We start from the raw sequence: 26327 nt of genomic DNA on the forward strand, positions 1-26327 counted from the left end.
GTAAAAGCAGAGGATTTTTGGAGTTCTGGTGAACACAGAAAGGGGAAGGGCGGAGATCAGGCCTTGAGGCGCATATGCAAATCCCGAAGCAAGGCTGATCTCTCTGCCCAGGGCACCTTTCCTTAATGGCCCTGGTTGCTTTGTCTATTAGCATTTCAATAACCCATTAGATCTCTGAGGAGGGCCGTTTTTTTTCTTTTTTTTTAAATCCTTTTTGCTTTTTCTAAAACAATTACTCTAAGAAGCTCAATACAGAAAGCTTCAAAGAATTGAAATTTGGGCACGTCAAGTCAAGAGCAGAACTAAGAGAGCTCTGAGACAAAAGGCAATAATCCAGTGGCTGAGAAAATTCACTAAACAACACAACTTCCCAAAAAAAGGGGGGTGTCCGCTCACAGCCACCATCCTGGTGGACAGGAAACACTCCTGCCCATCGCCAGCCCCATAGCCCAGAGCTGCCCCAGACAACCCAGTGTGACGGAAGTGCTTCAAATAACAGGCACACACCACAAAACTGGGCGTGGACATTAGCCTTCCCTGCAATCTCAGCTGAATGTCCCAGAGCTGGGAAGGGGGAGCAGTGTGAATTAACAGAGCCCCATTCAGCCATCATTTGAGCAGACTGGGAGCCTCCCAACACAGCCCAGCAGCCCAGAACTGCCCTGGGGGGACGGCACTCACCTGTGACATAGCACAGTCATCCCTCAACAGAGGACCCGGGGTGCACAGCCTGGAAGAGGGGCCCACTTGCAAGTCTCAGGAGCCATACGCCAATACCAAAGACTTGTGGGTCAGTGGCAGAGACAAACTGTGGCAGGACTGAACTGAAGGATTAGACTATTGCAGTAGCTTTAAAACTCTAGGATCATCAGGGAGATTTGATTGTTAGGGCCACCCCCCCTCCCCGACTGCCCAGAAACACGCCCCACATACAGGGCAGGCAACACCAACTACACACGCAAGCTTGGGACACCAATTGGGCCCCACAAGACTCACTCCCCCACTCACCAAAAAGGCTAAGCAGGGGAGATCTGGCTTGTGGAGAACAGGTGGCTCGTGGACGCCACCTGCTGGTTAGTTAGAGAAAGTGTACTCCACGAAGCTGTAGATCTGATAAATTAGAGATAAGGACTTCAACTGGTCTACAAACCCTAAAAGAACCCTATCAAGGACAGCAAATGCCACGAGGCCAAAAACAACAGAAAATTATAAAGCATATGAAAAAACCAGACGATATGGATAACCCAAGCCCAAGCACCCAAATCAAAAGACCAGAAGAGACACACCTAGAGCAGCTACTCAAAGAACTAAAGATGAACAATGAGACCCTAGTACGGGATATGAAGGAAATCAAGAAGACCCTAGAAGAGCATAAAGAAGACATTGCAAGACTAAATAAAAAAATGGATGATCTTATGGAAATTAAAGAAACTGTTGACCAAATTAAAAAGATTCTGGACACTCATAGTACAAGACTAGAGGAAGTTGAACAACGAATCAGTGACCTGGAAGATGACAGAATGGAAAATGAAAGCATAAAAGAAAGAATGGGGAAAAAAATTGAAAAACTCGAAATGGACCTCAGGGATATGGTAGATAATATGAAACGTCCGAATATAAGACTCATTGGTGTCCCAGAAGGGGAAGAAAAGGGTAAAGGTCTAGGAAGAGTATTCAAAGAAATTTTTGGGGAAAACTTCCCAAATCTTCTAAACAACATAAATACACAAATCATAAATGCCCAGCGAACTCCAAATAGAATAAATCCAAAAAAACCCACTCCGAGACATATACTGATCACACTGTCAAACATAGAAGAGAAGGAGCAAGTTCTGAAAGCAGCAAGAGAAAAGCAATTCACCACATACAAAGGAAACAGCATAAGACTAAGTAGTGACTACTCAGCAGCCACCATGGAGGCGAGAAGGCAATGGCACGATATATTTAAAATTCTGAGAGAGAGGAATTTCCAGCCAAGAATACTTTATCCAGCAAAGCTCTCCTTCAAATTTGAGGGAGAGCTTAAATTTTTCACAGACAAAGAAATGCTGAGAGAATTTGCTAACAAGAGACCTGCCCTACTGGAGATACTAAAGGGAGCCCTACAGACAGAGAAACAAAGACAGGACAGAGAGACTTGGAGAAAGGTTCAGTACTAAAGAGATTCGGTATGGGTACAATAAAGGATATTAATAGAGAGAGGGAAAAATATGGCAAACATAATCCAAAGGATAAGATGGCCGATTCAAGAAATGCCTTCACGGTTTTAACGTTGAATGTAAATGGATTAAACTCCCCAATTAAAAGATATAGATTCGCAGAATGGATCAAAAAAAATGAACCATCAATATGTTGCATACAAGAGACTCATCTTAGACACAGGGACACAAAGAAATTGAAAGTGAAAGGATGGAAAAAAATATTTCATGCAAGCTACAGCCAAAAGAAAGCAGGTGTAGCAATATTAATCTCAGATAAAATAGACTTCAAATGCAGGGATGTTTTGAGAGACAAAGAAGGCCACTACATACTAATAAAAGGGGCAATTCAGCAAGAAGAAATAACAATCGTAAATGTCTATGCACCCAATCAAGGTGCCACAAAATACATGAGAGAAACATTGGCAAAACTAAAGGAAGCAATTGATGTTTCCACAATAATTGTGGGAGACTTCAACACATCACTCTCTCCTATAGATAGATCAACCAGACAGAAGACCAATAAGGAAATTGAAAACCTAAACAATCTGATAAATGAATTAGATTTAACAGACATCTACAGGACATTACATCCCAAATCACCAGGATACACATACTTTTCTAGTGCTCACGGAACTTTCTCCAGAATAGATCATATGCTGGGACATAAAACAAGCCTCAATAAATTTAAAAAGATTGAAATTATTCAAAGCACATTCTCTGACCACAATGGAATACATTTAGAAGTCAATAACCATCAGAGACTTAGAAAATTCACAAATACCTGGAGGTTAAACAACACACTCCTAAACAATCAGTGGGTTAAAGAAGAAATAGCAAGAGAAATTGCTAAATATATAGAGACGAATGAAAATGAGAACACAACATACCAAAACCTATGGGATGCAGCAAAAGCAGTGCTAAGGGGGAAATTTATAGCACTAAACGCATATATTAAAAAGGAAGAAAGAGCCAAAATCAAAGAACTAATGGATCAACTGAAGAAGCTAGAAAATGAACAGCAAACCAATCCTAAACCAAGTAGAAGAAAAGAAATAACAAGGATTAAAGCAGAAATAAATGACATAGAGAACAAAAAAACAATAGAAAGGATAAATATCACGAAAAGTTGGTTCTTTGAGAAGATCAACAAGATTGACAAGCCCCTAGCTAGACTGACAAAATCAAAAAGACAGAAGACCCATATAAACAAAATAATGAATGAAAAAGGTGACATAACTGCAGATCCTGAAGAAATTAAAAAAATTATAAGAGGATATTATGAACAACTGTATGGCAACAAACTGGATAATGTAGAAGAAATGGACAATTTCCTGGAAACATATGAACAACCTAGACTGACCAGAGAAGAAATAGAAGACCTCAACCAACCCATCACAAGCAAAGAGATCCAATCAGTCATCAAAAATCTTCCCACAAATAAATGCCCAGGGCCAGATGGCTTCACAGGGGAATTCTACCAAACTTTCCAGAAAGAACTGACACCAATCTTACTCAAACTCTTTCAAAACATTGAAAAAAATGGAACACTACCTAACTCATTTTATGAAGCTAACATCAATCTAATACCAAAACCAGGCAAAGATGCTACAAAAAAGGAAAACTACCGGCCAATCTCCCTAATGAATATAGATGCAAAAATCCTCAACAAAATACTTGCAAATCGAATCCAAAGACACATTAAAAAAATCATACACCATGACCAAGTGGGGTTCATTCCAGGCATGCAAGGATGGTTCAACATCAGAAAAACAATCAATGTATTACAACACATTAAAAACTCGAAAGGGAAAAATCAATTGATCATCTCAATAGATGCTGAAAAAGCATTTGACAAAATCCAACATCCCTTTTTGATAAAACACTTCAAAAGGTAGGAATTGAAGGAAACTTCCTCAACATGATAAAGAGCATATATGAAAAACCCACAGCCAGCATAGTACTCAATGGTGAGAGACTGAAAGCCTTCCCTTTAAGATCAGGAACAAGACAAGGATGCCCGCTGTCACCACTGTTATTCAACATTGTGCTGGAAGTGCTAGCCAGGGCAATCCGGCAAGACAAAGAAATAAAAGGCATCCAAATTGGAAAAGAAGAAGTAAAACTGTCATTGTTCGCAGATGATATGATCTTATATCTAGAAAACCCTGAGAAATCAACGATACACCTACTAGAGCTAATAAACAAATTTAGCAAAGTAGCGGGATACAAGATTAATGCACATAAGTCAGTAATGTTTCTATATGCTAGAAATGAACAAACTGAAGAGACACTCAAGAAAAAGATACCATTTTCAATAGCAACTAAAAAAATCAAGTACCTAGGAATCAACTTAACCAAAGATGTAAAAGACCTATACAAAGAAAACTACATAACTCTACTAAAAGAAATAGAAGGGGACCTTAAAAGATGGAAAAATATTCCATGTTCATGGATAGGAAGGCTAAATGTCATTAAGATGTCAATTCTACCCAAACTCATCTACAGATTCAATGCAATCCCAATCAAAATTCCAACAACCTACTTTGCAGACTTGGAAAAGCTAGTTATCAAATTTATTTGGAAAGGGAAGATGCCTCGAATTGCTAAAGACACTCTAAAAAAGAAAAACGAAGTGGGAGGACTTACACTCCCTGACTTTGAAGCTTATTATAAAGCCACAGTTGCCAAGACAGCATGGTACTGGCACAAAGATAGACATATAGATCAATGGAATCGAATTGAGAATTCAGAGATAGACCCTCAGATCTATGGCCGACTGATCTTTGATAAGGCCCCCAAAGTCACCGAACTGAGCCATAATGGTCTTTTCAACAAATGGGGCTGGGAGAGTTGGATATCCATATCCAAAAGAATGAAAGAGGACCCCTACCTCACCCCCTACACAAAAATTAACTCAAAATGGACCAAAGATCTTAATATAAAAGAAAGTACCATAAAACTCCTAGAAGATAATGTAGGAAAACATCTTCAAGACCTTGTATTAGGAGGCCACTTCCTAGACTTTACACCCAAAGCACAAGCAACAAAAGAGAAAATAGATAAATGGGAACTCCTCAAGCTTAGAAGTTTCTGCACCTCAAAGGAATTTCTCAAAAAGGTAAAGAGGCAGCCAACTCAATGGGAAAAAATTTTTGGAAACCATGTATCTGACAAAAGACTGATATCGTGCATATACAAAGAAATCCTACAACTCAATGACAATAGTACAGACAGCCCAATTATAAAATGGGCAAAAGATATGAAAAGACAGTTCTCTGAAGAGGAAATACAAATGACCAAGAAACACATGAAAAAATGTTCAGCTTCACTAGCTATTAGAGAGATGCAAATTAAGACCACAATGAGATACCATCTAACACCGGTTAGAATGGCTGCCATTAAACAAACAGGAAACTACAAATGCTGGAGGGGATGTGGAGAAATTGGAACTCTTATTCATTGTTGGTGGGACTGTATAATGGTTCAGCCACTCTGGAAGTCAGTCTGGCAGTTCCTTAGAAAACTAGATATAGAGCTACCATTCGATCCAGCGATTGCACTCCTCGGTATATACCCGGAAGATCGGAAAGCAGTGACACGAACAGATATCTGCACGCCAATGTTCATAGCAGCATTATTCACAATTGCCAAGAGATGGAAACAACCCAAATGTCCTTCAACAGATGAGTGGATAAATAAAATGTGGTATATACACACGATGGAATACTACGCGGCAGTAAGAAGGAACGATCTGGTGAAACATATGACAACATGGATGAACCTTGAAGACATAATGCTGAGCGAAATAAGCCAGGCACAAAAAGAGAAATATTATATGCTACCACTAATGTGAACTTTGAAAAATGTAAAACAAATGGTTTATAATGTAGAATGTAGGGGAACTAGCAGTAGAGAGCAATTAAGGAAGGGGGAACAATAATCCAGGAAGAACAGATAAGCTATTTAACGTTCTGGGGATGCCCAGAAATGACTATGGTCTGTTAATTTCTGATGGTTGTAGTAGGAACAAGTTCACTGAAATGTTGCTATATTATGTAACTTTCTTGGGGTAAAGTAGGAACATGTTGGAAGTTAAGCAGTTATCTTAGGTTAGTTGTCTTTTTCTTACTCCCTTGATATGGTCTCTTTGAAATGCTCTTTTATTGTATGTTTGTTTTCTTTTTAACTTTTTTTTTCATACAGGTGATTTGAAAAAAGAAGGGAAAGTTAAAAAAAAAAAAAAAAAAAAAAAAAAGAAAAAAGACAAACAAGGGAAAAAAAAAAAAAAAAAAAAAAAAGATGTAGTGCCCCCTTGAGGAGCCTGTGGAGAATGCAGGGGTATTCGCCTACCCCACCTCCATGGTTGCTAACATGACCACAGACATAGGGGACTGATGGTTTGATGGGTTGAGCCCTCTACCATAAGTTTTACCCTTGGGAAGACGGTTGCTGCAAAGGAGAGGCTAGGCCTCCCTGTATTTGTGCCTAAGAGTCTCCTCCTGAATGCCTCTTTGTTGCTCAGATGTGGCCCTCTCTCTCTGGCGAAGCCAACTTGAAAGGTGAAATCACTGCCCTCCCCCCTACGTGGGATCAGACACCCAGGGAAGTGAATCTCCCTGGCAACATGGAATATGACTCCCAGGGAGGAATGTAGACTTGGCACCGTGGGACGGAGAACATCTTCTTGACCAAAAGGGGGATGTGAAAGGAAATGAAATAAGCTTCAGTGGCAGAGAGATTCCAAAAGGAGCCGAGAGGTCACTCTGGTGGGCACTCTTATACACACTTTAGACAACCCTTTTTAGGTTCTAAAGAATTGGGGTAGCTGGTGGTGGATACCTGAAACTATCAAACTACAACCCAGAACCCATGAATCTCGAAGACAGTTGTATAAAAATGTAGCTTATGAGGGGTGACAATGGGATTGGGAAAGCCATAAGGACCAAACACCACTTTGTCTAGTTTATGGATGGATGTGTAGAAAAGTAGGGGAAGGAAACAAACAGACAAAGGTACCCAGTGTTCTTTTTTACTTCAATTGCTCTTTTTTACTCTAATTATTATTCTTGTTATTTTTGTGTGTGTGCTAATGAAGGTGTCAGGGATTGATTTAGGTGATGAATGTACAACTATGTAATGATACTGTAAACAATCGAAAGTACAATTTGTTTTGTATGACTGCGTGGTATGTGAATATATCTCAATAAAATGACGATTAAAAAAAAAAAAAAATAAATAAATAAATGAACCAGATCCACAAGTATCAACATTCTTAAATTTCCATCAATTATGTGCACCTTTTGACCCAGCAATTTTATTTTTCATTCAATGAAGCAATGTCTGAAACAGCAAAAGACTGTAAACAGCTTAAATATCCATGAGAAAAAAAAAAAAAAAAAAAAAAAAAAAAAGAGAGTATTTGCCAGGTTTTGCACTGTCAAGTTCTATTTTTCCCTTTCTATACTGTATTTTTTTGGATACAAGTCACTAAGTCCAGCCCACAATTAAGCGGAGGAGGATTAAGCTCCACCTCCTGGAAGGAAGAGTATCTACTTAGAGTAGTTGGAATTCTGTAGGAAAAAGTTGTCTGCTCTCCTCTGAATGATTTTTTGAGATGTTGATGTAATGGAAATCTTCTGAATCAGCAAGAGGTCTAATGTTTATTTGGAGAAGGATAAATTTTGATTCTTCTACCTGTTCCCTTGGGAGCATCAGGAGAAATGAGGAAATTTCCTGCCAGTCATTTCAGTATCACCCAGGCAAAAGGGGCTCCTACCTTTAGATAGTCCTCTCTGACCTTGCATCAGGGCAAAATTTTCCCCATGGGATGTCCCTGGGGCCAAGTGAACATGCCTCCTAGGGCTGTGTGCCAACACTTCAAGATCAAGCATGGCCCTCAGTCCAATTTCCAGGATATCTATGATTCTCTTCTCCAGGTCTGTTCTCCAGAAGGCAGACTGGGCCACTGGTGCCATGCTCCTAGGCCTGAGGGGTAGTCAGCGGCTGCTGGAGACAGAGCCTAGCTGGGGTGTCCACATGTGTGTGGACAGGGGTGCAGAAAGAAAGGGGATAGTCCATTGGTCAGAGGCTTGGGTTGGTTCTCCCCTAGATGTCATGTTGTGGTGTAAATTCTGAAAATTCTAAATTTAAATTGGACCTTCCAGTTTGTCAAAAAGGTGTATTTGTTAAGATAAGAGAATAGAACATATTTTATTTAATAGTTTGCTAGCTTGAGTTATAACTTAGACATAGGGCATGTGGGCCTCCAATTGAACTTTTGCTGTAGGCTCTAAAAATATTTGATACAGGTCTATTATGGGAAAAATTAAATGGAGAAAATGTCAGGGCCATTGGCTATAAATCTGACCCCCAACTCCAGCACCCTGGAATACCATGACCTCAAGATATCAGCTATCACGGTGCCTCTGGGAACTTCCCTTGGAGCACATAGTTTCCTTCAGATTCCTTGATATGTATGAGCAGAGTGGTTTCTCTGGTCTCTCAGTGATGGACTTGTCTTCCCTTTTGTCTACCTCGAATTCTCTTTATCCACCTATCCAAACTTCAATCTCTGAAGTTCTACTTCTTCTACAATGTTTTCTTTGGTTCTACAGATCTCTTCTCCTGAAATGTGATAGTGTTACTCATTTGTAGCTGAGGGTTTCCACAGGCTGTCCCAGTTTCCTCTAGGTACTTCGGATACAGTGCTGAATGCAGCCACAACCAGGTCAGTAGATTAGGGGTCCATGTGGCTGGAACAGCTGGATTCTTCCAAGGCACATTAACTCAGAACTTAGCATAGATCTCCACCCAAATGGCCAAGTGTAAATATTCTATTTAAAAAATCTATTTAAAGAAGATATACAATTAAAACACAGCTGAGAAAAATGCTCAAGGATAGGCACAACTGGGCACAAATAGATGGTCATTCATTAATCATTACTGATTTATTAATCAAATCATAAATTTTCCTAGGTTTGTTTTATGTAGTTCATTTGCAATCATTTATCTGATTCAAAAGCTCTTTTTTGTTTTAATTTAAAAATTTTTATTTTGAAATACTTTCAAACTTAGAGAACAGTTACAAAAATAATACCAACCCCATACAGAGAACTCCAACATATTCTTACCCACCCCAGATACACGGATTCACTAATTTTAACATTTTGTCACATTTGCTGTATCATTCTAGCTATATATTCATCAGTCTTTCAATCCATCCATCTACCTATCCATCCTTCTATCTGTCTCTACGTATTTATCAATCATTTTCTGAACACTTGCGTGCAGGTGGTATACATCATGTTCTGTAAATACTTAAAACAGTCATGTACATTTTCTAAGAACAAGGATATTTACTTATGTATCCACCTTGTGTGTAATATTATAAGTGGATACATAAGAAAGTTAATATTGATATAAAACTTACAGTCCTTATTCCAATTTTTTCAGGTCCTAATAATATCTTTTTGAGCCTTCTCCCTTGTTAGATCCCACCTGGGATCATGTGTTGCATTTAATTGTCATTGTCTTTTTAGTTGCTCTTTCTTTTCCTTTTTTTTTTTTTTTTTTGTTAATTGTAGGAAAATATATACAAATAAACTTTCCCATCTCAACCACCTCCAAGCATACTATTTCGGTTTGCTAAAGCTGCCAGAATGCAATATACCAGAAATGGGTTGGCTTTTACAATGGGGATTTATGAACTTACAATTTACAGTTCTTAGGTTGTCAGAATGTCCAACTTAAGGCCTCAACAGATGATACCTGGACTCTGAAGACAGGCTGCTGGCATCTGGGACACTCTGTCACATGGGAAGGCACATGGTCAGTGTCTGCTGGTCCTTCTCTTCTGGGTTTTGTTGCCTTCAGCTTCCGATTCCAGGGGCCTCCTCTCTGAGCTTCTGTGGTCCTCTCTTAGCTCCTCCAGGGCTTTTCTCTATGAGCTTCTCTTCATTTCACCTCTTTTAAGGGACTCCAGTAAAAGGATTAAGACCTTGAATGAGGTACGTCACATCTCAGCTGAAACAACCTAGTCAAAAGGCCCCACTTAGAATAGGTCTGCACCCACAGGAATGGATCAAAAGAACATGACCTTTTCTGGAGTACATCCAGCCGCCAAACCACCACATATACCATTCACAGGATTAATCACACTCACTAGGTTGCAGTACCCTCACCACCTTCCATTACTAAAACTGGCCCATCTCCCCAAACAGAAACCCTACACCCATTCTGCATTAATTTCTCATTCCCCCTGTGCTCTACTTTCGTCTCTATGAGATTGCATTTTCTTTAGTATTTTCTTTGTAGTTTCCATGGGGCTTAAATTTAGCAGACTGAATCTGTAGCAACCTCATTTGCTTTGATACCAAATCAACTTCAATAGTATATACAAACTATGCTCCTATACGCCTCCATCCCCCCACCTGTAGGTAGTTCTTGTCACAAATTACTTTTATACATTTTAAGTCAAAACCCACTAATTTCTGAATACATTTCATGCATTTTTCTTTTAGATCCTGTAGGAAGTAAAAAGTGGAGTTACAAACCAAAAATACAATAGTACTCAGCATTTATATTTACCATAATTGTTATCCTTAAAGAGATCTTTATTTCTTCATGTGGCTTTGATCTATTGTCTGTTGTCTTTTCCTTCCAGCTTGCTGAATTTTCTTTAGCCTCTCTTGTAGAATCCATCTAGAGGTGATAAATACCCTCAGGTTTTGTTTATCAGGGAATGTCCTATTCTCTCCCTTAATTTTGAAAGACAGTTTTGCCATATATAGAATTTGTGGTTGGCAGTTTTTGCTATCAGCACTTTAAATATATCACCCCACTGCCTTCTTGCTTCCATGGTTCCTTCCTCCCCTTTCCTCCCTCCCTCCCTCCTCCCTCCCTCCTTCCTTCCCTCCCTCCCTCCATTCCTTCCTTCCTTCCTTCCTTCCTTCCTTCCTTCCTTCCTTCCTTCCTTCCTTTTTATGAACTTTAAATAAACTCACCAGCCCTATATATGTTATTTTTTTCATAAAACAAAGTTAAAAATAATTTCTATTGTTTTTTTGCTTCTCTCCCCTTGATTTCTCCTGTTTTTAGAAAAGTTGTAGGTTTACAGAACAGTGCATAAGACAGAGGATTCCCATATGTCATCCTTTTATTAACACCTTGCATTGGTGTGGTACATTTGTTACAATTGATGAAAGTACATTTTAATAATTATTCTGTTAATGATAGTCTATGGTTTAACTCAAGGTTCACTATTTGTGTTGTGCAGTTCCATGGATTTTTTAAAAAAATTTATTCTAGCACTATATATACAACTTAAAATTTTGCCTTTTAACCACATTCAAGCATATATATCAGTGCTGTTAATTATGTTCACTATGTTGTGCCACCATCCTTGCCATCCATTGTGAAAACTTTCCATCACTCCAGATAGACATTTTAAGCCTTAACTCCCTATTCCCTAACCCCACTCTGTCCTCTGGTAACCTATATTCTAGTTCCTGACTCTACAAGTTTGCTTATTATTATTAGTTCATATCCATGAGATCATACAATATTGTCCTTTTCTGTCTAGCTTACTGTATTAAACATGATGTCTTCAAAGTTCATCCATGTTGTCACATGTATCAGAACTTCATTCCTTTTTATAGCTGAATAATATTCCAAATATTCCATTGTGTGTATATACCACATGTTATTTTTCCATTCATCAGTTGATGGATACTTGAGTTGCTTCCATCTTTTGCAATTGTGAATAATACTGCAAGGAACATCAGTGTGAAAATATCTGCTCAAGCTCCCGTGTTCAATCCTTTAGGATTTCCGGGTCAGGTGATACTTCTAGACTTAACTTTCTGAGGACCTGCCAAACTGTCTTGCACAGCAGCTACACCATTTTACCTTCTCACCATCAATGATTGAGTGTTCCTATTTTTCCACATCCTCCCCAACACTTGTGATTTTCTGTTTTCTTTTAATACTAGACATTCTAGTGGCTGTGTAATGGTATCTTATTGTGGTTTTGATTTTCATTTCCCTAATGGCTAATGATATTTATCACCTTTTCATGTGCTATTGGTCATTTATATATCTTCTTTGGAGAAATGTCAATTCAAGTCTTTTGCCCATTTTTGAATTGCGTTGTTTTTTTTGTTGCTGAATTGAAGGATTTATTTAAATATTTTGGATATTAAACTCTTATTGGATATGTGGTTTCCAAATATTTTCTCCCATTTTGTAGGCTTTTGTTTTACATTCATGATAAAGTCCTTTGAGATTTAAAAGTTTATAATTTTGATGAGACCCCATTTATCTTTTTTTCTTTTGTTGCTTGTACTTTGAGTGTAAAGTCTAAGAAACTACTGAAGATTCTTCCCTACATTTTCTTCTAGGAGTTTCATAGTTCTGTCTCTTATATTTAGGTCTTGGATTCATTTTTGAGTTGATTTTTGTATATGCCTCCATGGTTTCTGATGATAAATCAGCACTTAATCTTATTGAGGCTTCCTTGCATGTGATACGTTGAATCTCTCTTGTGGCTTTCAGAATTATCTTTTTATTTTTGTCATTTGCAGTTTCATTATAATATGCTGTGGTCTGGGTCTATTTGGTTTTGCTGTTTGGAGTTTGATGGGCATCTTGGATGTGTATGTCTTTTATTAAGTTTGGAAAATTTGGGGCTTTTATTTCTTTTAATATTCTCTCTGCTCCTTTCTCTTTTTCTTCTCCTTCTAGGAATCCTACATGTGTATATTGATGTCCTTGATAATGTACCACAGGTTCCTTAGGCTCTGTTCACTTTTCTTCATTCTTTCTTCCTTCTGTTCCTCAGACTGGATGATTTAAATGGTCTTGTCTTCAAGCTCCCTGATGTTTTCTTCTGCCAGCTCCAATATGGTTTTGAAACCCTCCAGGAAATTTTTAATATCTGTCACTGCAGTCTTCAGCTCTGTTTCATTCTTTTTTCATAATTTCCAGCTCTCCATTGACATTCTCTTTGTGTTCATCTATCATTTTCCTGATTTCTTTTGGTTTTTTAGTCCATGTTTTCCTTTAGTTCTTTGAGCATATTTAGGACAATTTTTAAAAATTTTGTCTGAAATGTCCAGGTTTGGCCCTCCTCATTGATGGTTTCTGATACTTTAATTTTCTCCCTTACCTGGGTCATCCCTTTCTGTTTCTTTGCATGTTTTTAAATTTTTTATTGAATCCTGGATATTTGGATATTTTAAATATGTTATCACTAGAATTTAGACTCTGAGGGGTTGTTCCTTAAGCTTGTACCCCACTAGTGTTATGACCAAGCTTTTCTTGAATGTGAGAAACTACAATGATGATGATGAAGAAGAATAAGAATAAGAATAAGAATAAGAATAAGAAGAAGAAGAAGAAGAAGAAGAAGAGGAAGAAGTAGAAGGAGATGGAAAAGAAAACACCTTTCCTAGTCTTTACAGATTGACCTGTGCTACTGCTCTCCTTCAGGGCTTACTCATACAAAGTTGTTAAATAATAGCTGAAGGTCAAAGCATAGGGGCTTCCATGATCCTTACTGCACAACATGTGTCTTGTCTTGGGCATGCACAGGTGGCCCTGGGAGTTCCCCCTGCTTTCATGGATACAAATGCCCCCTTTTTCCTAGGAAACTGTATCCTTATGGACCCTGTCACTGCACTGGCTGTCCTGTATCCTGTAATCCCTTGCCCCAGGCAGTCACTTGAGTGCTTTCCCACAGTGTTCTGTAGGAACATTTGGTGAACTGGCTTCTACCTGCAGGGCAAGTTCTTGGACAGTGAGTCCCTCAGGCCACTCCCAGACAGATTGGGCCAGACATATATAATCTCTGTGTGTGCACAAGGGTTACATTGCTCCTTCCAGAACTGGGACCAGGGACCAGTGCACTGGGAGTGCAGATGGGCTCCATGTTGGTAAAAGATCCTACCATTTTTAAGTGGCCTTATTCTTGATTCAGCCCTTGTCCTGTTATTGTAGTTCCTTAACTGTTTTCTGGAGCTTTGAGAGAGTTATTTTTTAAAGTGCTTCCTGGTTGTTCAAAGCTTCTGTGGGTCTCATGCCCAGAAGCTACTCACTGTGCCATCTTGATTGGGGCGGGCTCCAACGCTCGTTTGAAGGGAGGTAGGGAGCTCTAGGATTTCAAAGAACCCCAGGAGGTGTCAAAACCCTATATTCATAGCCTAATAAAAGAGACTTATTGGCTCTTAATGGCCACATTTTTTTCCTTAGTCACAGGTGAGTTTTCAGCTCTCCTCTTTCTAATAGTTTCAGGAGCTATCTGAAAACTGCTTTTTCATTTTGAGAAACAGTTAAAATCCACAGAAGACTGAAGTTAACCAGAGAATGATGTGCAGGTTGGAAGGAATTCTTCCCCCTTTCTTGTTCAACCCAACATTGTCCTTTTTTCAGTCACAAGAGTGTTTCTTCCATATAATACTTAGGGTTACTCATTGGGTAATAAAGGTTTTTTTTACTTATGTTTGTTTATTTTTTACAGCTTTGCCTTTCTAAAGACAATACATCCCTCTTCTCTACTCACTAATCATTTGTTTAAAAAATAGGGTCACTGTGGTTATAAAAGAACATACCTAAAAAATAGTAAAATGTAACAATGTTTTCAAACAGAGATATGACATGGTTTCATTGTAAAACTTCCCTAATGTGTGCTTTCCATTTCATAAGTTTAACATTTAATTATATTTTATCTTGCACTGGCCTTTCATTTAGTCATCCATTCAACACATATATGTTAAGCATCTACTATGTCCGTCTGTATTCTGGGTGCTGAGAATACAGCAGTCAACAAATAGACAAAAATTATTGCCCTTACAAAGTTTCCATTTAAGGGCACCCAGACAATAAAAATACAAAAGTAAAACACAAATTCTGTTAGATATTGATAAGTGTTAAAGAGAAAAATAAGACAGGGACACAGGGCTGGGAAGTGTTGGAGTTGGGGATGGGGGAGTTGCTGTTTAAATAGGGGAGTTAGGGAAGGCCTTACAGCAAAGGTAATATTTTATTAAATGAAGGATAAGTCGATTAGATGTGGAAGACAGGGCATAGGAAATGTCAAATTCAAAGTCCCCGAAGGATCAGAACTTGTGTGTTTGAGAAGCAGGGAGTAAGCCAGTGGCTAGAGCAGAGTGAGTGCAGTGAAGTCACAGAAGATGACACCAGGATAGTTAGTGGGAGCCAGTTTGGGTGGGGCCTTCTGTGCCATTTTGGCACCAACTGCAGTGAGATGGGAGCCGTTGGAAGGTTTTTGAGAAGAGGAATGATATGATCTGACTTACGTTTTCAAGGTGTCATTCTGGCTACCTTTGGAGATGAGTCTAAGGAGTGCAGGAACAGAAGCCAGGAGGGAAGGGGTAGTGTTTCTGGCCCGTGTAGTCATGGTGCAGGTGTTGAAATGAGGTCTGATTCTGGAAATATGTTTTTTTTTTTTTTTTGGTGATGACTTTACTGTGACACAATTCATGTACATACATTTCAATGGCTTGTAGTATGATTACGAGTTGTGCAACCATCACCACAATAAAGTTTAGAACATTTTCATCACCCCAGAGAGAAATTCTGTGACACTTAGTCATCATCTCAAATCATGACCCCCCCCCCCCCAGCCCTAGGCAACCAGTAAGTTATGTTCTTCTCTATAGGTTTGCCTGTTCTGGACATTATGTATAAATGCAGTCATACAGTATGTGGTCCTATGTAAACGGTTTCTTTCACTTAGCAGAAAGTTTTCATTCTGAATATATTTTGAAGGCAGCACTAAGAGAATTTTCTGACTGATTGAATGTTTAGTGTGAAGAAAAGAGAATCAAGGATGATTCCAAGGTTTTTGCTTTAGCAACTGTTCTAGTCTGCTAATGCTACAGAATGCAAAACACCAGAGATGGATAGGCTTTTATAAAACAGGGGTTTATTTCGCTACACAGTTACAGTCTTAAGGCCACAAAATGTCCAAAGTAACACATCAGCAATCGGGTACCTTCACTGGAGGATGGCCAATGGCGTCCGGAAAACCTCTGCTAGCTAGGAAGGCAGCCAGCGTCCGCTCCAAAGCTCCGGCCTCAAAACGACTTTCTCCCAGGACGTTCCTCTCTAGCAAGCTTGCTCCTCTTCAAAACATCACTCCCAGCTGCACTCACTGAGTTCCCTCTCTCTGATTCAGCTCATTCATATGGCTCCACTGATCAAGGCCCACCCTGAATGGGTGGGGCCATGCTTCCATGGGAACATCTCATCAAAATCATCACCCACAGCTGGGTGGGGCACATTCCAAGCAAATCTATCCAGCACCCAAACGTCTGCCCCACAAGACCACAAAGATAATGGCATTTGGGGGACACAGTACATTCAAACTGGCACAGCAACTGAGATGGGAAAACTGTAAACTATAAAGGTTTGGGGGATTAGCAAGAATTTATTTTAGACATGCTAATTTTGAGATGTCTATTAGATATTCAAGTAGAGAAGGCAAATTGGCATTTGATAACATGATTCTGGAGTTCAGAGGAGTAGGTCTGGCTAAAGATATTAATTTGGGATCCATTAGCATAGATATGCAAATTTTATTTTAATGAGATTGGAGGTCAGAGACCATCTTGTGTATCAGCAGCCTGCAAGTTACACTGTTCTTCCTTGGAGACATCTCATGTTTCTTAAATGCATTGATACATAGTAGTTGGAAGGTTTTTGAGAAGAGGAATGATATGATCTGACTTACGTTTTCAGGTCTTGAAAATCAACCAAGATTTCAAGCTCCACATGAAGGGAATTTTTGACCAGCCCAATGAACTCTTTTTAGCTAACACACTATCCCCCAATCCCAGAAATACTATTCTGGCATCCACACCCATCCCTTCTCCACCATTGCCTGGAAACAGAGCCTGGATGTTTCTTTTCTTCTTTTCTTTCTTTTTTTTTTTAAATTCAGTTTTATTGAGATATATTCACATACCATACAAACATCCATGGTGTACAATCAACTGTTCACAGCAGCACCATCATATAGTTGTGCATTCATCACCCCAATCTATTTTTAAACATTTTCCTTATGCCAGAAAGAATAAGAATAAAAAATAAAAATAAAAAAGAACACCCAACTCATCCTCCCATCCCACCTATTTTTCATTTAGTTTTTGTCCCCAATTTTTCTACTCATACACTGGATGTTTCTTGATGGTCCGTGATCCATTCTGTGCACCTTGTTTTTCCCTAACCATGATGTTCCCAACATCACAATTGGCTCTGTTTATGTTTTTGTCTCATTGTTAGCATTTGATGTACAATATCTTTTTCTCAACAACATTACACCTTGGATTGCCAGGGCAACTATTCCAGATCTCTACCTTATCTTTTTGTAGATGGCTTGAGGAATGCCTGTCACTATTTAATCCCATGATCACCTAATCTTGTGGCCTTTTACCTCTAAGGTAGAGTTTCTTAACTTTGGCATTACTGACAGTTTAGGCCACATGATTCTCTGCTGTTGTGAGGGTGCATTGTAGGATGTTTAGCAACAACCCTGGCTTCTACCTACAGGTGCTGGCAGCACTCCCCAAGTTGGGACAATCAAAAATGTCTTCAGACATTACAAACTGCCCCAGCACTGTGAGTGGGGCAAAGTTGTCCCAATTTGAGAAACTCTACGGTGAGGAAACTCTGGTAACTGTGACTGTGGTCCCTTCCAGGCCTGATTTTAATTATTTTGTATCACCTTTAAGCAATCCTTCACTCATATGTATAGCCACCTTTTAATTTCTTCTACTACACTTGACTTGTGGTCATGTGCATTTTTCCTTCCTCCATCTTTTCTTCTCTCAATTTCTCCTTTCTTTTTTTGCCATGGAATGTGATGCTCATGGACAATAACTGCAGGAAGAGAGTTTAATACTGGGCACAAAGTATGCCAATATAGAAAAAGATGAGACAAAGTGTATACCACTAAGAACATGCAGGAAGGGAGGACTAAAAAGCAGAATGCACAAAACAAGAAAAGAAGGGGAAAGTCAGGAGACAAAGTGAATTTATAAGTAACTTTATCATGAGTCAAGAATGCCCTCATGCAAAAAAGAACAAACATTGTATGATCTCACTGATATAAAATAATTAGAAGAAGTAACTTTGTAGAGTCAGAAAGTAGAATACAGGTATCCAGAGGCTGCAGTGGAGATAGGGAATGGGGAGGTCATGTTTAAATGGTGCAGAATTTTTGTTTGGGGTGACAGAAATGTTTTAGTAACAGATGGTGGTGATTGTAGCACAACATTGTGAATGCAATTAATGCCACTGAATTAGATATTTGAATTTAGTTAAAAGAGAAATTTTAGGTTGTATGTATGTTACTAGAATAATTTTTTTTTAAAAAAAACCATAGGACTGTAGTTAATTGTACAATTATAATAATATTCTTTCATCAATTGTGATGAAGGTACCACACTAATGTAAAATGTTAATAATGGGGGGAGGTATATGGGAACTCTGTATTTTCTGCATGATTCTTCTGTAAACCTACAACTTCTTTAACAAAATTTCAGAAAATTGAGGCATAGTCACCAGTTTTGCAAGAAAAAGGTATATCGAAAGTGTTCATAAGAAATAGAGACCATGAAGAATTAAGGCTTTTCATCTTTAAAACTCTTACAAATGTACAAAAGTCAGGATCTGTGATATCTGTTCCTACCTGCTAATAATATTCTGATTTGAACTCTTCCTTAAGTTGAATAAAAACTCATTTGGATTCAATTTAATATTATGCTTTTTATGATTGGCTTATAGCATAGAGTTGGTGCACGGAGACAATCAGTGAGTGCTACTGAATTGAGATGCCCCAGTGTGGCTTTCAAACAATTTTGTTTCTAGCTCATGAGATGGAGAATTGAGATGAACAGTGTTAAGAATGGTTCCAGGCACCACCCAGCAGCATCCACCACATTCTTTAGTGAGTGCTACTCTGCTGGTTATTGTGGGGGATTAAAAAGCAATCATGGTCTTTAAGTAGTCTTCTGTCTGTAGAGCTGGACAAGAAACATAGAAAAATATATAGATAATGCAAATATGTAGAACTACATATATGTTTCCATTACCCAGAGAACAAAATCACTACAGCTGCTGGGAACACAATGTATGATGGGAGGCAAGTGGGGCCAGTCAAATCACCCCGAATAAATTACTAAACAGAAGCGGAGCTAACACAGGGAATAACAAGGTTATTTGATCTGAAGAAAGAACCTGCTTTCCTTTCATCTTGGTAATTATATCAATACAGAGAAAGAGACAACTTGGCTTTCACTGGAGTTTCAGCCAGATGATGTTGTAAATCAATTACTTGTTCTCAGGCACCCTCTCCTTACATCTGCCTGGCTGGGGTCTAAGTAGCAACTGATTGCAGTCTGCATTTCTCTACTGGTAGAGCAAAGGCAGTTTGTTGCATGCCTGTGTAACTTGCATGGGTCTGGGCAGGAAAGCTTGGGCCCCAGTCCATGCAGAGCAGGGCTTTCAGACTTAACTTTGCATGCTGATTACCTGATGATATTGCTAAAATAGATTCTGATTCCGTAGGCCTGAGTGTCTGGTTTTCGAATAAGTTCTCAGTGATGCTGATGCTGCTGACACATGCACCACACTTTTTATAGAAGGTAGGCAGCTGCGGGGGAGAAGGAGAATCTATTAAGGGGAGTGAGAAGTGGAATTTGAAAGAAGTAAGGATAGAAGTAAGAGATGTGTGGATTTAATTTTTCTCTCCAATCCCCCCCATTCCATGTTTTTTAAAATTTTTCTCTTCCTCCTCTTTAGGGTTGACCTTAGCACCAGATATGTAGCATCAATTTCATGCCCCATGAGGCCATTTTGGGGCAGGGTAAAGGATTGAGGTGTACATTCCCAATGTGCAGAAATAAAGGCACAGACCACTCCAAGCACTATGATGTGTTTCAGGGTGGGGGTGGGGGGTTTCTCTTTGGGTCCTGGAGGTCCTGAACCATGTGAACAATGAATGGCAGCACTGAGGGGCTAGGAGGGAATGTTTAAACTAAGCAGTAAAAGTTATTTAGGCTTTCCAAAACTCTCACAGAAATACATTTTGCAATATTTAATAAATATAGAAATAATTTACATAATGGAAACTTTTTTTTTAATACTTCAGTCTCTTTGAAACCAATTAGCAGGTTCCATGCAATCTGTTGTTTTAGGCTGAGTTATTTGGGACAGTGTAGACTAATGCTTGAAAGCAAGTCCGATAAAATAGAGCTGTGCAGCATGAGACAAAAGTGCTTGCTTCAGGAAGTGAATCTTTTTCCTCTCTACAAGTCAGGCCATTTGTTCTATATTTCCTCCTCCTGCTCCCCTTTCCTACCTTCTCTTTCATCAGTGTGTATCCTTTTCTCACCTAGCGGCACATGAGCCCAGGCTGGGGCTGGTGTTGGGTGCAGGTGCACTGAGGGCAGCTCCTTGCACAGCTGACGTCATGGGCTGCCTTATGTCCTGACGTGTGACACCGTGAACTTGGGCCATTACAGGTGAGCCAGGAAAAGCAAAGGACACCATTGTTAGCAAAACCTCAGACTACTTATAATACTGTTCTCAACTATGGCCACACTTAGAAATACCTGGGCAGTGTGTAAAAAAATATTGATATCTGCCTCTTCCCATCCCTGCCACCCTCCTCTCCACCCTACCAGGCCAAGAGATTCTGATTCAATTGCTCTGGATTGGAACTTAAGCATTGGTATTTTTAAAAGCTTCCAGATGATTATGGCATGCAAACAGACTTGAAATACACTGAATTATCATCTTTTAAAAAAGTACCTATATTTGTCTTTGAGACTATCTAATTCAGCACATAAAATTGTTATATGCAATTACATTATTATTTTCAGTTTATTTTGTAAAACAGTTGTAGGTTTACAGAAAAATCATGTATACAATAGAATTCCCGTATACTCCCCCACTCCTCACACACATACTTTTCCCTATCATTAACATTTGGCTTTAATGTGGTACCTTTATTACAATGGATGAACCAATATTATTATACTTATATTATTAACTGAAGTCCATAGTTTACAACAGGGTTCACTCTTTGTTTTATACAGTGCTATGGACTTTTACAAATTTTTAATTGTGGTAACATATATGTAATCTAAAATTTCCCATTTAAACCATTTTCAAGTATACAATTCAGTGGTTTTAATTACATTCATAATGTTGTGCTATTATCAACACCATCATTATCAAAACTTTTCCATCACCCCAAACAAAAACTCTGTCAATTAAGCATTAACACTCTTCCCCTCCTCCAATTTTGACTATTAATTTGCACATTCTAATTATTATAAGTGATTATAATTTATCATAACATAAGTGAGATCATACAATATTTGCCCTTTTGTGTCTGGCTTACTTTACTCAACATGATGTCTTCAGTGTTCATCCATGTTGTAGCGTGTACTGGGACTTCATTCCCTTTTGGGGCTGAATAATATTCCATTGTATGCATATACCACATTTTGTTTATCCATTCATCTGTTGATGGACACTTGGGCTGCTTCTACCTTTCAGCTATTGTCAATAATGCTGCTAAGAACATTGGTGTACAAACATCTGTTCAAGTCCCTGCTTTCAATTCTTTTGGGTATATACCTAGAAGTGGGATTGCTGGGTCGTATGGTAATGTCATACTTAACATTCTAGGTAACTGCCAAACTGTTTTCCACAGAGGCTGCACCATTTACCTTCCCAAAAGCAATGTACGGGGGGTTCCTATTTCTCCACATCCTCATCAAAACTTGTTATTTTCTATTTTTAAAATAATAGCCATTCTATTGGGTGTGAAGTGGTATCTCATTGGGGTTTTGATTTGCATTTCCCTAATGGTTACATTCTTAATATATGTTTTTTTGATAATGATAAACTACATGTAATATGTAATAAAGTTTTATCATTGCCCAAATTTGGATATTGTGCAAGAAGCAGAATGATAAAGTGTAGGATTGCTTGTTCCCTGGACTTGTAGACACTGGAAACAGCCTCCACACTGGACTCCCTCCCCAGGGACCCTCCTCACACCTGCAGGCTCTCTCGGTCCTAGCAGCCTGTGGCACCCATGTCTCTGGAAGCTGGGCCCCCACTCTGGACCTAATGAAGCAGAATCCGCATTTTAATAAATCCCAACCATAGATCTTTCCATGCCCGTCTCTGAGTACATCCTTTGTCGGGCTCCTCATGGTGGGTGTCGTGAGGCCCTCAGCTCGGGGCTCAAGTGTCCCTGCTGAGGAGCTGGGAGGTGCTGTTTTCCTCTCACTCCGCTCTTCTTCTCTGTGCCCATTCTGCAGTTTTCAGTCTTTCAGATGGTGGCGTAACATCTTTCATCTTGTGAAACCATGTGCTGTTGGATGGAAATTTTTGTCTTAGGAAGTTCTGGCTGAATTAATTTGCTTTGTGGTCTGCACTCATTCCTGAATGCCAAGATAAGTGGTGGTGGTGGTGGGGGTGGGTAGCACTGAAATTCACCCCTAGGCTGGTTCCACACATCTGGCTGATTTGGGCTCCTGTGGGGCATCTTGCATTCTAGTCTTAAGCCTTCTGCACAGAGATGGCCTCATAATTACAGCTCTTGGACCATTACGGGCCTCTGTCGTTCCTCCCCAGAATATCATCTTGATAGATCAGATTTCATAAATGTCCCTACTGATGAATGGAACTATCTGTACTCAAAAATGAACATGCCAAAGGCAGCTCAGACTATTTCTCTCCCCACAGCTCACTGTCATTTGTGGTGTTCTCTTCATAAACCACAGCGCTCTGCAGTAACTAGCGGCAGTTTACGGAGCTCTGGCTGTAATTAAGTCAAAATGGATCTGCTCTCTTTGTATGGTGAGGAAATATACTGACATCCATTATGTATGAGCTGGATGGGGGAAAAAGTCATTCTTGCCAGTTTAGATACATTTGATACAGTTTAAACTAGGGACTGTGTAAAGGAAGAAAAACTCCTATGGGTTGAAACAGAGAGACATGCCAGAGCAGACACGCCCATGGAGCTCCATGGCCTTGAGGTTAGGAAGAGACGAGAAAAGAGGCCAGATCTCTGTGGTTCCACACAAGTGTAAGGGCACACACTCCCTGGAGAGAATTGGCTGGATTTGAGACAGTTTTCGCAGGAGGTATCAACCGTCTCCGTGTGAATGGTTCCAGAAATACCAGTTCCTAATAGGTCATTTCATCCACCCTACCCTGCTCAGTCTCTATCACAAAACTCTGTTGTAGCTTTATCCCCTCTTCTTCATAGAAGTGATCATTTTATGAAGTAATCATATTTATTTGGTTACCTGTTAACTGTTTTTCTTCTCCACTAGAACTTAAGCTACAGGAGAACAGGGATCTCACTTGTCTTTTTCGTTAATGTGTAGCGCTGTGAGTAGTAAAGATTGTTTGCTTAACAAACATTGTTGAATAAATGAGCCCTTTGAAGTTCACAGTTTCCTTTGATCTTCAGGTTTAAGTCCTAGAGGGAATAGAGGACCAAAGGAAGGGCAGCCTTTGGTTCCATGTATCCCAGGAGGCAGCTCAACCTTGCTTGCTGAGTAAGAAAACCCCATGGTTCTCAGAAGTACTCCAGCGGGAAGACATTGGGGATAGGAAACTTGGTGGATTTCAAAGCAGAGGCAGCTATAATTTCAATAAGGCTCTGGGATTAAGCTACCCATGAGCAACTGGGGGCTCTGACACTGGGCCAAGTGCTGGACTTCTCAGTAAACTAAGAGTGGGCTTAGGGCACCAGCAAAGAAGGATGCCAAAGAAAATGAGAGCATTTCGAGAATGTATTTGAATTAAAAAAAAAAAAATTAAAGAAGTAAAATTATCATCATCATGAGAAATATGAGAATTTAGCCAGAATTCTTTATACTTATGTTATGGTTTAGGGTTGTTTTTATTTTGATCTACCTTCAGGCTTGGGGCAGCATCTTGTTCTTGGTGCTGTCTGATAGTTTTAATCCAGTCCTTATTGAACTGCAGTATTTATGAAACTTTGATTAGAATAAAGTTGGGGTCAGAGGAAGAACTGCCCTTTCTAAAATTCTGACAGTTTTCTGTTTAGCTAGAGTTTTAGGTAGATTACTCAAGCCAGTAAGTTTGTTTATGGAAGATAAAGCCAAAATCAGGTTCAGAACAACGAGGAACCAGATGCTCAGCGTGAAGATACGGGAATTGCCTTCCCTTAAGGTCAGAGTGGCGCCTCTGAGGGATAGTAATTGGAAGGGCCAACCAGAGACCAGGACAAAGAGGAAGCCGTGGTCTAAGGGGAGGTGCTTGGGGTTCCTAGACACTCCCTGAAGTCCAAATAGAGAGCAGTGAACTCTCCCTCCCTCCTCCCCACAGCATTTTGGCAGGCCTGACATTCCACCTGAGGAGTGGCCTGGTCTGTGATCTGTGGATGGGAGCCTCCAATGGCCTGTTTTAAGGTTTCCTTCCTTTGCCTTGAGTATCCACTAGCCTATCTTTGGTTAGACATTGTACACTGGTCCCAGCCATTCTCTAGGGCATTAATGCTCAGAGAGTAGTTCATGGGAAAAGACAGCAAGCTGGACAATGTGTTGTGAGCTGGCGTCCCACCGGAGGGGAAGGTGGCTGATTGAGGTGGCAGGTGGCAGCAAGGACAGATTTGTATGAAGTATAAGTATCTCTAGAAATATTCAGAAATAGTTGAGGGAGAAAAATTCCTAAAAGACTGCGGTTCTTGAAATTCTTCAGAATGGGTTCTCAGACCACCAGTATTAAAGGCCAAGATGACTCATGACAACTAAAGAAACAGGGAATCTGGATTGCACATGCTAATTCAAATTCTTCCGGAGTGGCTGGCTTTTAACTTCTCATATATCCTGATTCAAATTCTTTCTGTTGTTAATTTTTTTTTCTCACTTATCATTATTCCCCAGCCATGTCTCATTCATTTCTCCAGTTGATCTGAGTGTTGCTTATAAAGTGTCACATCAAGACCACTCTACCAGCAGAGTACCGCTCAGCTGCCGAGGTCTGATGACCAGCTTAAACCATGCTGTGTGTGGGACCCATGTGTGATTGAGGTTTTGCCAAGTCCTGAAAGTCAGTCTTGATGTTCACTTACAGAAGTGCAGACCCTGGTAATGAACTGCATGGAAGCATGATGAGCATGTGATTCAAAAATGGTTTTTAGTTCAGAGTCGTCTTTTTTTAAGTAAATAACTGACAATGCTCTGCTCAATGGATTCTGGAAATGAAATGCCTCAAAGCATGCGTCGTCTTAGAAAATAACTGGAAATTTGCACACATTTGCTTTGTATGACTGGAAACATGGTCAATTGTAGCTATTGACCTATATACCCTGCTGTTCACATGAGGCCATTTGCTCAGTGCCAGTTCGAGGGTTTGCCGGATTGACTGAGGTCCTTTCACGTGCAAAGACCTTTAGATGCCTGGTTAATCCAAGGAACCCCCTCTGCTTCTGAGCCAATGACATCTTTTGCTCCCCTGCAGAGGGTTAAGTTTGAGCTTTTTATGGGCTCTGATAACAGCTGGGGATTCCTTTCTCTTCTGTTTTCCTGCCACCCACAGCCTCCCAAGAGGGAAGATAAAAGAGAATGTCATCGGTTTTCCCTTCTTCTCTGGCTTTGATTTCCTCTGTTTCCTTTGTGTTTCTCAAAATTTTAAAACAAACAAACAAATTAAAATGTAACTCAAACCCATCTCAGGCTTGCTCTCCTTTCAGATATCCGCCCCCCCTCCTTTATTGTCCTACACAATTTTCCTGCTGACTGACTTTCTTCTGAGTTCCGTCTTTCCCTTCTCTCTCTCTCCCCCCACCACCAGCCCCTCCCCTCCTATTAAAGTTTTAGGGTTGGCTGCTTTAAAAGAGAACAAACAATAATGGCTGAAACTGGATAAAAGTTTTTTTAGCTGTTACATAAAAATGTGAGCTGATAGGTAATCAGAAGGACCAGGTAAGACTGCCCTATGTAGGAATCTAGAGTCCCAGGCTTGTTCTATCTTGTCCAGCAACCCCTTAGTGGTGTCACCATCATACTCCTGGTCAATGTTCACATTCCATGATCCACCACATCTGAA

At 39.7% G+C, this 26327-nt stretch overlaps 1 long non-coding RNA gene across 2 annotated transcripts in view; it reads left to right on the forward strand.

Moving 5' to 3' along the window:
• The window catches only part of LOC119508136, a 57675-nt gene that overhangs the window by 23187 nt on the left and 8161 nt on the right, over positions 1-26327 (forward strand). The gene's annotated exons all lie outside the window — the stretch shown is intronic.

The sequence above is a fragment of the Choloepus didactylus genome, chromosome 13, assembly GCF_015220235.1.
Source record: "Choloepus didactylus isolate mChoDid1 chromosome 13, mChoDid1.pri, whole genome shotgun sequence".
Lineage (NCBI taxonomy): Eukaryota > Metazoa > Chordata > Mammalia > Pilosa > Megalonychidae > Choloepus > Choloepus didactylus.